At 29.5% G+C, this 13,555-nt stretch overlaps 1 pseudogene; it reads left to right on the top strand.

Annotated features, from left to right (window-relative positions):
• The first annotated feature begins 4,092 nt into the window (after positions 1-4,092).
• Positions 4,093-5,001, top strand: LOC149518917 (uncharacterized; annotated as a pseudogene).
• The last annotated feature ends 8,554 nt before the right edge of the window (positions 5,002-13,555 follow it).

Genomic DNA, 13,555 nt, shown 5'->3' with positions numbered 1-13,555 from the left:
ATGATAATAATTATTAAAGGCATCCATCTTAAATATACACCTTCAATAACAATGTTACAATATGTGTAGTGGTATATAGAAGGCATTTTACAATAGAAAACATCTTTAATAATTCTCAAAATATTTAATGAGAAAATTTTGAAGGCGTCTGTTATTAACAAACACCTTCAGTAATTAAAGGTGTCTTTTCTAATAAACACCTTTGATTACCATCGTAGTATATCGAAGGCGGCTTATAATAAAAGATACCTTTAATAATCTTGAAAACTTTTATTGAAAAAATTATTAAAGGCATTGTTATCTAAAATCGCCTTCAGTAATTATATATAAACTATGGTAGAAATTATTAAAGGTGTCTATCTTAAATATACGCCTTTAATAACAATGTTACAATATGTGTAACGGTATATAGAAAGCATTTTACAGTAGATTACGCCTTTAATAATTCTCAAAATATTTAGTGAAAAATTTTTAAAGGCGTCTGTTATTAACAAACGCCTTCAGTAATTGAAGGCGCCTTTTTTAATAAACGCCTTCGATATACCATGATGGTATATCGAAGGCGACTTATAATAAAATATGCCTTTAATAATCTTGAAAACTTTTATTAAAAAAATTATTAAAGGCGTTGTTATCTAAAATCGCCTTCAATAATTATATACAAACTATGATAGGAATTATTAAAGGCGTCTATCTTAAATATACGCTTTCAATAACAATGTTACAATATGTGTAGCGGTATATAGAAGGCATTTTATAGTAGATTACGCCTTTAATAATTCTTAAAATATTTAGTGAAAAATTTTTAAAGGCGTCTGTTATTAACAAACGCCTTCAGTAATTGAAGGCGTCTTTTCTAATAAACACCTTCAATTACCATCATGGTATATCGAAGGCGACTTATAATAAAAGATGCCTTTAATAATCTTAAAAACTTTTATTGGAAAAATTATTAAAGGTGTTGTTATCTAAAATCGCCTTCAATAATTATATACAAACTGTGATAGGAATTATTAAAGGTGTCTATCTTAAATATACGCCTTCAATAACAGTGTTATAATATGTATAACGGTATATAGAAGGCATTTTACAATAGAAGACACCTTTAATAATTTTAAAAATATTTAGTGAGAAAATTTTGAAGTCATCTGTTATTAACAAACGCCTTCAGTAATTAAAGGCACCTTTTCTAATAAACGCCTTCAATTACCATCGTGGTATATCGAAGGCGATTTATAATAAAAGACGCATTTAATAATCCTTAAAACTTTTATTAAAAAAATTATTGAAAACGTTATTATCTGAAATCGCCTTTAGTAATTATATACAAACTGTGATAGAAATTATTAAAGGCGTCTCTCTTAAATATACGCCTTCAATAACAGTGTTGCAATATCTGTAGAGGTATATAGAAGGTATTTTACAATAGAAGATGCATTTAATAATTCTCAAAATATTTAGTGGAAAAATTTTAAAAGTGTCTGTTATTAACAAATGCCTTCAGTAATTGAAGGCACATTTTCTAATAAACGCCTTCGATTACCATCGTGGTATATCAAAGGCGGCTTATAATAAAAGACGCATTTAATAATCCTGAAAACTTTTATTAGAAAAATTATTAAAGGCATTGTTATCTAAAATCGCTTTCAGTAATTATATACAAACTATGATAGGAATTATTAAAGGTGCCTATCTCAAATATACGTCTTTAATAACAGTGTTACAATATGTGTAGCGGTATATAGAAGGTATTTTACAGTAGAAGATGCCTTTAATAATTCTTAAAATATTTAGTGAAAAAATTTTGAAGGCGTCTGTTATTAATGAACGCCTTTAATAATTGAAGATGCCTTTTCTAATAAACGCCTTCGATTACCATCGTGGTATATTGAAGGCGACTTATAATAAAAGACGCATTTAATAATCCAGAGAACTTTTATTAGAAAAATTATTGAAGGCATTGTTATCTAAAATCATCTTCAGTAATTATATACAAACTGTGATAGAAATTATTAAAAGCGTCTATCTTAAATATACGTCTTCAATAATAGTGTTACAATATGTATAGCAGTATATAAAAGGTAATTTACAATAAAAGATGCCTTTAATAATTCTCAAAATATTTAGTGGAAAAATTTTGAAGGTGTCTGTTATTAACAAACACCTTCAGTAATTGAAGACACATTTTCTAATAAACGCCTTCGATTACCAACGTGGTATATCGAAGGCGGCTTATAATAAAAGATGCCTTTAATAATCTTGAAAACTTTTATTAGAAAAATTATTGAAGGTGTTATTATCTGAAATCACCTTCAGTGATTATATACAAACAATGATAGAAATTATTAAAGGTGTCTATCTTAAATATTCACCTTCAATAACAATGTTACAATATGTGTAGCAGTATGTAAAAGGTATTTTACAATAGAAAATACCTTTAATAATTTCCAAAATATTTACTGAGAAAATTTTGAAGGTGTCAGTTATTAACAAATGCCTTCAGTAATTGAAAGTGGCTTTTCTAATACTCGCCTTCAATTACCATCGTGGTATATCGAAGGCAGCTTATAATAAAAGACGTCTTTAATAATCCTGAAAACTTTTATTAGAAAAATTATTGAAGGTGTTGTTATCTGAAATCACCTTCAATAATTATATACAAACTATGATAAGAATTATTAAAGGCGTCTATCTTAAATATACGCATTCAATAATAGTGTTACAATATGTGTTGTGGTAAATAGAAAGCATTTTATAGTAGAAAATGCTTTTAATAATTCCCAAAATATTTAGTGGAAAATTTTTGAAGTCGTCTGTTTCTAGCAAATGCCTTCTGTAATGGATTACTAAGTTTAAAGGTATATTGAAGGCGTCTGTTTAAATAAACGTCTTCTATTACCATCGTGATATATTGAAGGTGTGTCATAATAAAGGATACCTTCAATAATTAGGGGAAATTTTTTTATTGAAATTATTGAAGGCATTGTTTTCTACAACTGCCTTCAGTAATTAACTACAAACTGTGATATGATTTATTAAAAGTGTCTTTCTTGGATATATGAATTCAATAATAGTGTTAAAATTTCGGTGACGATATGTTCAAGGTGCCTATAATATATTCAAAAAATATTTGAGAGGCAATTATAGTTGGCATTTTTTGTTAGTAAATGTCTTTCATAATCCTATCCAATAAAAGTCTTCCCAAACTTAGCTCATCCAATCACCAACTTCAAGCTTCATCTTCATTATTATATCTTTCTAGACCAAGTACAATTTACTTTCCCTTTTTGTCCACTTTTAGTATTTGAGCATTGTCTTTTAGAACATTATTTTGACTATTAATAACTTATTGACTTTAGCTTTTACTTAATTCGACCATTCCTTCAGCTCTTGCAAATCATGATTTTTTTTTCGTGAAAATTTTTTTTACAAAACCCACCTTATTTCACCTTATGTCAAACCCAATACCATATACTTTTGGGTACTGTCTACATTAGTAGCATAGTTTTAGCAATCATAATATCTGGTAGCTGATAAATTACTTTACACTAAAGAGTTATCGTTTTGTGTAAGTACTGTTCTTATTATTATCTTTTGTTTAAAACATATTAAACTATGCAATTGTACATGTTTATTTTCATATTAATCATTTTTATACATTTGGTTTGATTATGTAGCAACTAATAAATGGATAAGAATTGGATGCAAAAATCTAGATTAAGTAAAGAGTACAGAGATGAAGTGAAAAAATTTCTTAATTTTGCATTTGAGAATACAAGTGAAGATAATATGATATTATGCCTATGTGTGAAATGTGTTAATATCGAGTGGCAAATACGTCAAGTTGTTTATGAGCATTTAATTTGTATTAAATTTCTATCGAGTTATGTTAATTGGTATTTTCATGAAGACTCTGTACCATCAAGGTCTTCCACTATAGTTCTTTCAACATCAAAGGCTCTCCATCACCAACATGATCCCTTTATAGCAGATGACATTGAAGGCATGTTACGAGATGCTTTTAACATTCATAACTAAAATTTTCGTAATCTTTCTCACTAAAATGAAGGATTTAATCAGTCCAATGTTGAAATGCATGAATTTGGTGAACCTGGGATAGGTGTACATGACCAACAACCTAAAGGAGAAGCATCAAAGTTCTATGGGTTGCTTGAGGAAATGAATGAAGAACTTTTTAAAGGATCAAAGCATTCAAGGTTATTTTTTTGTGTTCATCTTTTTCACTTGAAATACTTATATGGATGGATGAAAAACTTTTTGACTTTATTATTACAGTTTATGAAAAAAATGTTTCATTTTGTAAAAATCCCTAAATCTTGTAAGAAATCAAAAAAGATGATCAAGGATTTAGGTATCGAATATGAAAAAATTCATAGTTGTCCAAATGATTGCATGTTGTATTGGGGGATAGAAAAAATCAAAAATCTTATCATTTATGTGGTATTTCTCATTGGGTCGACAAAAACCTCAATGAAAGGTTAAATGATGATGGTGATGAGGTATATATTAAAAAAAAGCATGTTAAGGTTTTACGCTATTTTTCATTAATACCAAGACTGTAACGACTCTATATGTCTTTCAAAATTATAGATTCAATGAGGTGGCATCATGAGAAACAAACAGATGATGGATTATTGAGGCATCCTACAAATTTTTTGGCATGAAAGTCATTTTATTCTAGGTTTCCAAACTTTGCATCTGATCTTTGAAATGTTATGCTTGGACTAGCATCTGATGGATTTAATCCGTTTCAAATAATGAGTACTTCTTATAGTACTTGGCCAGTTGTATTGATTTCTTATAATTTGTCACCATGGATTGCTATGAAGTAATAGTCATTTATATTGTCTACGATAATTCTCAAAAAAAAAAGTTCGGGTAATGATATAAACATCTAGTTACAACCTTTTATTAAAGAGTTTAAGTAATTATGAGAATGAGTTGAGACCTATGATGCATCAAATGCAAAAAACTTTAACATACGTGCTATTTTATTATGAACTATCAATGATTATCCTGCTTATACAAATTTATCTAGTTAAAGTACAAAAGATCGTTATGCTTATCCATGTTGTGCTGCACAGACATGTTTGACGTGGTTACGTAATGGTAAGAAGTTTTGCTATATGGGACATCATCGATGGTTAGATGATAATCATCAATTTAGATTTTAAAAACATCTATTTGATGGAATTGAAGAATTGAAGAGATCACTTTTACCTATTAGTGGGTCTACTATCTTTTCAAAGTTAAAATATATCAATTTCATATATGAAAAAATGACTCCATCAAGAAAAAAAAGTGAGGGACATCTTTGAAGGAGTCTGGTCTCGTATTATGCAAGTTGGTGATAGTCATACAGAAGTTGGTAATTTGATGTTCAAAGTTATGAAGAGAATGATGAAATAGATGACCTCAATGAGTATGAGTTATGGAAAAAAAGAAGTATATTTTTTTAGTTACCTTATTGAAAATATAATTTATTACGTCATAATCTTGATTTGATGCACATAGAGAATAATGTTTATGAAAATTTTATCGGGACAATTCTCAATGTGAATAAAAAATCTAATGATGACTTAAAGAGTTGACTTGACCTAGTTGATATAGGGATTTGCCCAGACCTCCATCCGATATTGCTTTCTAATGGTAAATATCGATTGCCTACTGCTTGTTTTGAGATTTCTAAAGTAAAAAAAGATGTGTTTTGTAAGATTTTGAAAAATATCAAAGTTTCAGATGACTATGCGTGAAATATATCAAGATGTGTGAATATGAAGGAGCGAAAACTATCATCATTGAAGTCACATGATTATCACATTTTGATACAAGGTTTACTTCCAATTGCTTTATGCTCATCAATGTCAAAGCAAGTGACTTCTGTGGTAATTAAATTGAGTAACATATTTAAATCTTTATGTCAGAATTGTATGAATATGAAAGAGCTTGACAAAGTTTAAGATCGAACCGCGATTACTTTATGCAATTTATAAAAGATCTTCCCTCTAAATTTTTTTATTATTATGATACATTTGGTTATCCATCTTTCATATGAAGTAAAGATCGGTGGGTCGATTTATTATCGATGGATGTATTCTATTGAAATGTATTATTTGTTAATATATTGATTACATTTTTATTGATTATCAAGCTAATTTACTTAAAATAACATGTGACTAATGTTTTATGCTATAGGTTGTTGGGGAGGTTAAAGTCTTATTGTCGTAACAAAGGCTATACAAAAGGTTCTATTACTGAAGGATATTTAGCAGAAGAGTGTATGATATTTGTTGTCGTTATTTGGAAGATATTGAAATGAGATTTAATAGACCTTCGAGAAATGTTGGAATGCAGCATACAGACTTGGCCTACAATTATCTTTTTTAAAGTTTTGGACAACCCATAGGTAAAGCTGAATTGGTGGAGTTAGATGATAAATCTTGGGCATAAGCACATCGATATGTTCTTTTTCATCATGACTCAATTGAATCATTTCGCACGTAAGTTGTTTAGCAAGCAAGTTATACGTTACAGTAGGCATTATTTATTGTGTTTTTTTGTGTTAATACTTTATCGTGATGCTTTATAGTGAGTATAAAAATAATTTGAGAGATCCTACACATTATCGACGATCAAATCCTCGAGAGGTTGATAAGTTGTTCACTGAAAACTTTTATGAATGGTTAAGAGCAACTGTAAGTAATGTCATACTTTTTCATTATTTTTTATCTACATAGAATGCTTATGGTAAAAATAACATTAATAACATATATATATTTATTCCACTTTTATAGGTTTGGAGTGGAAAGCTTGTTAGTGAAGAGGTGAAGTGTCTTTCACACGATCCAAACCGGATTGTGAAACAATACAAAGGTTTCATCATCAATGGATTTAGATTTCACATAAAATCTCGTGAGAGATTTAAAAGTACACAAAATTCAAGAGTTATTGTGACTTTATCGACTACTAGCTATGCTAGTGCTAAGGACACAAACCCTTTAGAAGGAAATGTTGACTATTATGGCATGATTAATGACATCATTGAGTTGGATTATTATGGCAAATGAAAAGTTATCTTATTTCAGTGTGATTGAGTAGATGTGAATAGTGAAAGGGGTCTTAAGAAAGATCAGTATGAATTTACATTTGTTAATTTTTTTCGATTAATTCACACAGGACAACACCTCATCGATGAACCTTATGTATTTTCATATCAAGTCAAACAAATATTTTACTCTAAAGATCCAAAAGAATTGGGTTAGTTTGTTATTCTTTGAAACACACCTAGAGACTTATTTGATATGGGGTTAGATACCAAAGATGATGTTGAACATGAAACTGAATGTTATCCTTTTGATGAACAAAACTTGGATGAGAATATCTCCGGTACTAACGTTTAGTGGGTCCACGAAGATGTTACTGAAGATATTTACGAATCATGATTTCGTGCACCTATAATTTGTAATTCGAGTGTTTAAGACATAATGTAGTAAATAATAGTATGTAAATAATGTCACATTCGCTATTGTTTAATGATTGTCTTCTGAATCATACATTATATTTTGATTTACTTAAATTGATATCTTTATATATCGTAGGTTTTGATTTCTTAAATTGAAAATATCTTTTTATGTTTTCTGAACTAAAATTTTTTCTATATTCGCTTCTGTGATGTAGGTAAGCTATAATGAGGAAAAGTAGGTTGAAAAGAAAATATATTAGAGATATTAGTTTATAACTATCTTCAGCACCTGTAGATATTGGCTATGGATTGAATCCTTTGAAGGGAAATGAACATACTATTGGATCTAACTCCATCACTTTTAACCCTTCAATTGATATTGGATCAAGTAATACGGAGGTCCAGGTTTAGATAGTACCCCATCAATTGATTATGCTTAAAATTCGAATGCAGGTATGATATACTCCAATTTTAAAATTCAAGTATAATCATAAAAGTATTACGATTTTACAAATATATTATATATTTGTTGTAGTTGATAACAATGGTCAATGGATGACCAGAGGCCGGATAACTTTGAAGAAATTGTTTGCACTACCTCCTAACGAGTGTATTGTAGTGTCTGCAAACTCTGATAGGCAACCAATTGGTGAAGAGGCTCAACTATTGGCTGGATTTCTAGGCATGCTAGCTCGTAATGAAATGAAATTGCCTATTCATTATGAAACATGGCATAATATTCCAGAAGAAGTTAAGGCCGATGCGTTAAATTTTAATGAGGTATTAGTATAATTAATTAGATATATTCAAATTTTTAATTTTACATTTTGTTTACGTATTCAAATTTTTCTTATTGTATTATTACAGTCAAAATTTGTATTTGAAATATCAACTTCATATGTGCTTAAGTCCTTGGGAAAGAAATGAAAAGATTATAAACATAGTTTGAAGAATAAGTACTTCAATCGAAATAGTACTATAGAGGCGATGATGCAAAATCTACCCTGTAATGTGATTAGGTGGCAATTGAACAACTGGTTAGATTTTGGTTCTCAAGAAAAAAAGAGGTAGTAGTTTATAACTTTGTATAATATAATGAAATGATGAAAGTGTTTGATGGTTTAAGTTGGTAATATTTGTATTTCTATCATATAGACAATTATTTTTTATGACAGGAAAGAGAACAAATTGGGATTGGTAGTAGAAAGCAACAGAAATATAGCCACACAAGTGGATCAAAAAGTTTTGCAAGAAAGCAAAAAGAAATCATAAGTATATGATAATTAAGTTATTCCAATTAATGAACTTTTTCTACTTTTGAAAGGTAAATATGAAAATTAACATTTATTGTTCTGTTTTAATAGATTTTATTGTTTCAATACACGATATTAAACTTATCGAAAGTTTTAAACTTAGTTACACAGATGATATGTATGAAAGGTTACTGTTTACGTATATTTATGCCTTTATTATCTGGTTGTTGTTATTGTTGATTTTTAATAGTTTCAATACCTTCAACACTTGATATTAAGCTTGTCCAATTGATTGAAATTAGTTTCTATGGTTGATATGGGAGAAAAAGTTGTTAGTTATCTCTGTTTAGCAATATTTTGGCATATAAAAGGCAAATATACAAATAAATTTTGGATGCCTTTCAACATATTAAATGACTTCAATCCTTCATATTAAACTGGGAGAAAATAATTGAATATTATTTTCATAATTGATATGTGTGAAAGCCCAAAATGCATTTATTCTTTGTGTAATTTAAGACTATTGTGTTGTTACAGGGCCAAAATATAAATAAAGAAGATTAAAGTTATTCAAAATTTTAATACTTGATTGACAGAATTGATATGCATAAATAAGTTACGGTTGATATGTATCCTATCAAATAACATATATTTTTGTATAGGAGAATGAGATGGGCGGTATAATTGGACGTGTGAAACTTTTTCGCCTAACACACACAAAAAAATATGGATCTTACATAAATGTCGAAACATAAGAAATTATGGTAATTTGTATCATCTATTTTAACATAAAGTAAATATTAACTGTTTTTAACATATAATTAATTAGTCATTAAACTTGATTGTTGTATATGACAAATTCACAGGAGAAAGCAAAAGAGAAAATGGCTACTGAGATTGAAGTAGCATCTGAAAGTTCTCTCAACATGCAAGAAATAAAAAATCGGATATTCATAGAAGTTGCTAGAAAAGAAAGGTATGGACGGGTCCGAGGCCTTGGATTGGTCCAACATCATTTGTCTACTATGAACATAACTCTCTGTAATTTACACTCTCAACAATTCAGTCTTCGCGAGACATTTCAATATTGAGAGGGGAGTTACAAACTATGTAATAACGTTTTCAGCAAATGAAAGTAGAAAAAGAACAGGAGCATGCCAAAATTGAAGAAGAACGTACTAGAATGGAGCTAGAGCGTGCAAAATTTCAACAGTTGCATGATCGATTCAATCATTTTATGAATTTTGTGCAACAATAATTTTCAAGAAATGATCTTGGTGCTCCATCAACTCAGGTATAATAGTTAGTAAATATTAAAATTTTTAAATAAAAAATAAGCATACAATGAAGTGTTAAAAATTGTATGGTATTATTCAGTAGGTCGTTGAGCATGCTAGTGACTAAAGTGAAAATTTTTTTTCATAAATTGGGAGCCAACAAAATGTATGTAGTCATCCATTTCATACATTTTAATTTTTTATTTGGTTAATGCATTTACAATATTTGAATGTTATTATACTAACTATTAAACTTTGTATTAATTAGATGTATATTTAAACGTGAATGAAGTTAATATTAATTTTAGTTTCTGAATTTAAGCTCTTTACTAAAAATAAAATTTATTATAAAAATTGTAAAAAAAAATATTTTTACATAATGGAGACGTTTGCGTTGGCCAATGCCGCTAAATGAATAATTTAGTGGCGTTTGTAGCATAAAACGCCACTAGTAGTAGCGGTGCTCTTTCTAACAAACGCTGCTAGTTCGGTGACGTTTTTTATAGAAACACCACTAAAGCAACAGTGTTTTTCTCATAACAACGTCACTAAATTAACGGCACCTAAAAGAGACAAACGCCGTAAATATTGAGACGTTTTCATATTCAAGCGCCATGTAAAGTAGCGGTATTTTCTGTTACAAATGCCATCAATGGAACGAAGTTTTTCTCATAAAAAGGTCATTGAAATAGCGACATCTCTAAGAAATAAACGTCGCTAAAATGACGGTGCTTCACATACAAACGCCGTTAATATTGAGACATTTTTTCGAAAATATCACTATTTACTGTGACATGTGTGTAGGCGACATTTTGTGTGATATTTTTTCGCAAACACTACAACCTTATAGTGGCGTTTATGAACGTCGCTAAACGATTAAAAAAATACTACTAAAAACCAAAACCCCTGTAATGCATTCAACAAATCTTAACATCTATCCTTATATTTAGTCTAAGATTTACTTTGGTAAAAATTTGATGCTTCCATAGGTGCATGTGGATGTTCAACTTAAACGTTGTTTTCATATAATTTCATTAAATCATGTCATTGTCTGAAGGATTTGGAAGGAAACTTAATCCTTTTCAACCAATTCATCTACCTCATTATCCAATATCCATGACAGATGTTTAACTATGGATGATACATCGATGTTTCTCTATCATCACCATGTCTCTCTAACATATACAAAACCATGCGAGTAAAAACAGTCTCCAAGCTGTCACATCTGGATTGAAAATTGAAACCTCTTCTCTATTTTTGCCACTTAATTCAAAAAGGTTGGAAAAGGTTAAACAAAAAAAAGGGTTCTTCAACAACCAGTTTTATTTGCGAATTAAATAGTAATAAAGTATGCATTTTGGAACTATTTAATAATGCAAATTGTCCGCCAGAAAGGCAAAAATATCTGCCCAAAACTGGGGGCAAAATCATATGTCCCTGCCCACAATGAAAATTGTCGTCTGCAGCTTTATCCCTCAAATATCCACCATGAACTCCATTTTTCCTTATCGTAAACGTTTCTTATAAAAAAAAAAATTTAATTAGAAATATTAGAGATATTTATACAAGAAGAACAAAGATTTCCCCACTATATTATGTAATTTTGAATGAAAAAACTTCAAAAACATGATTAAACTCCATTAAAATCAAAGCCAGAGTCTAAATCTTTTGTTTCCAAGTCCTCGCTAATTGAACTACAAGCAAAAATAGATATGCATACAATGCTGCAAGGTAAAATTTACGAAGAAAAAAACTGAGATTTAGATCAAATAGTTCATGCAATCAACTCTGTTATTCAAAACAGGTTTAAACTTCTTGATGAAACAATGAAATATTGACCAGAAAGAAATTAGGTACTGCTTACAAAGCATCATACCAGGCTAGCCTATATTTACACATTCAAATTTCAAAACCTTAGCTACCAAAGAAAGAACAAAATTACAAACGGTCCAGACCTGAAAACCTTTTATGATCATTTGTTGCTGGCATGGAAAATCCTAGAAAAATGAAACTCAATTAAGGAATATACCCAACAAAGGGAGCAGGAGAAGCAAAAGACCGGCCAACCATCGTCATTACTACTGGCCTGTCATTTTGTTGAATGACTACCCCAACTGCTTCAGCCACAACCATGACAAACTCTATGGCTAGATTCACCAACTTCACGCAAATCTCCAATCTCTGCAGCAGTATCATTGTCGCAAGCTCTTTGCTAGTGCCTTCCATTCTATTTCCCACATCTCTATTTACATACCACAATCAGAAACAGCGTAGCTAACAGGGAAAAATGGATTGCTTCAAGTACATAAATGTGACCTTTGGAAACACCCAAAGGTCGCTTTTGCCTTTCTTGATTTGTTGAAATTTCAATTATCCAAAATAAGGTACTTATCTGAAGGAATTGACTGTCTATGGATCACAGGGACCGAATTCAAGGCATGGTTTAGCCTTAAAATCCATTAAAAAATAATTAATGGAGTTAAATTTTGTATTCAAACTTTATAATTAATGAAAGCCTACGAAGACAAAAAACCATGCAGGGATGATGAACCAATGGCCATTAAACAACTATGCAAAGCAAGCACCAATAATTTTGTGAATCTACATATTATCCAAATGAAAAAGAAATGTGGGATAAAATAAAAGAAAAGCAAAATAAACTATTGTTGCTTTTATAAAGCTAGTAGCTACTTAGAAAACGACATAAATAACAACAATAATGTGTATTGTGTTTAAAAAAAGTTCAGCATCCCATCTTTTCTTTTGTGAACAAAAAAATTTCAAATTTGCTTGACAATCATGCATTTATTTCAATATATATAATGGATATGATTGAATATTTTAAACTAAGATGATTTTCATTCAAGCATCAATCACTCCATGAACTTTTTTTTATTGATAAAATTAATAAATATGTGAATAACTTTATATATATATTATAAATAAATATTTTTTTAAAAAAATTAGATCCATCATTGTGATTGAGTAGTTGATTTTTGAGGTCAAACAAACTAATGATCTTTAGATGGGCCTAGCGTGGATTTTGATGAGGCATTTGCCATTCGGTCGAGTTTATCACATCCAAAATTAAAGGAAAACCGGTTAAAATAGTTGTTAAAATGATTGGAGATGGTGTTGGGCTCTTCAAGTGAAGCAAAGCTCGGCTTGGACCTTGATAGGGTTGATGATAATCTGGAATTGGATTTAGCCTTGTGGTCGATCTGGGCTTTTATTGTTTGGTCTTTCTTCTTTAGGCCTTGTTCTTTCTGTTCCTCCTTTAAAAAAAAAATTCAGAATAAATAGATTATTTTATTTTTTGATAAGAATAAAATATATTATACATAATAATTTAAAATAAATAATTAAAAATCATACATTTAAAATAATTTTAACAAATGATCACCAATTAGATTCTAACCTAAAACCTTTACATAAAAAAAAACGATCTTTGTTGCTACTTAAATCATGTTCTTCATTTAATACATTAATGGAAGTACTATAATATAAAATTAATCACTTTAATGCAAAAATGAAAAATGTCT

This window comes from Durio zibethinus, chromosome 5, assembly GCF_047325235.1.
Source record: "Durio zibethinus cultivar Kanyao isolate XHJ-2024 chromosome 5, ASM4732523v1, whole genome shotgun sequence".
NCBI lineage: Eukaryota > Viridiplantae > Streptophyta > Magnoliopsida > Malvales > Malvaceae > Durio > Durio zibethinus.
This window is presented reverse-complemented; position numbering and strand designations above follow the sequence as displayed.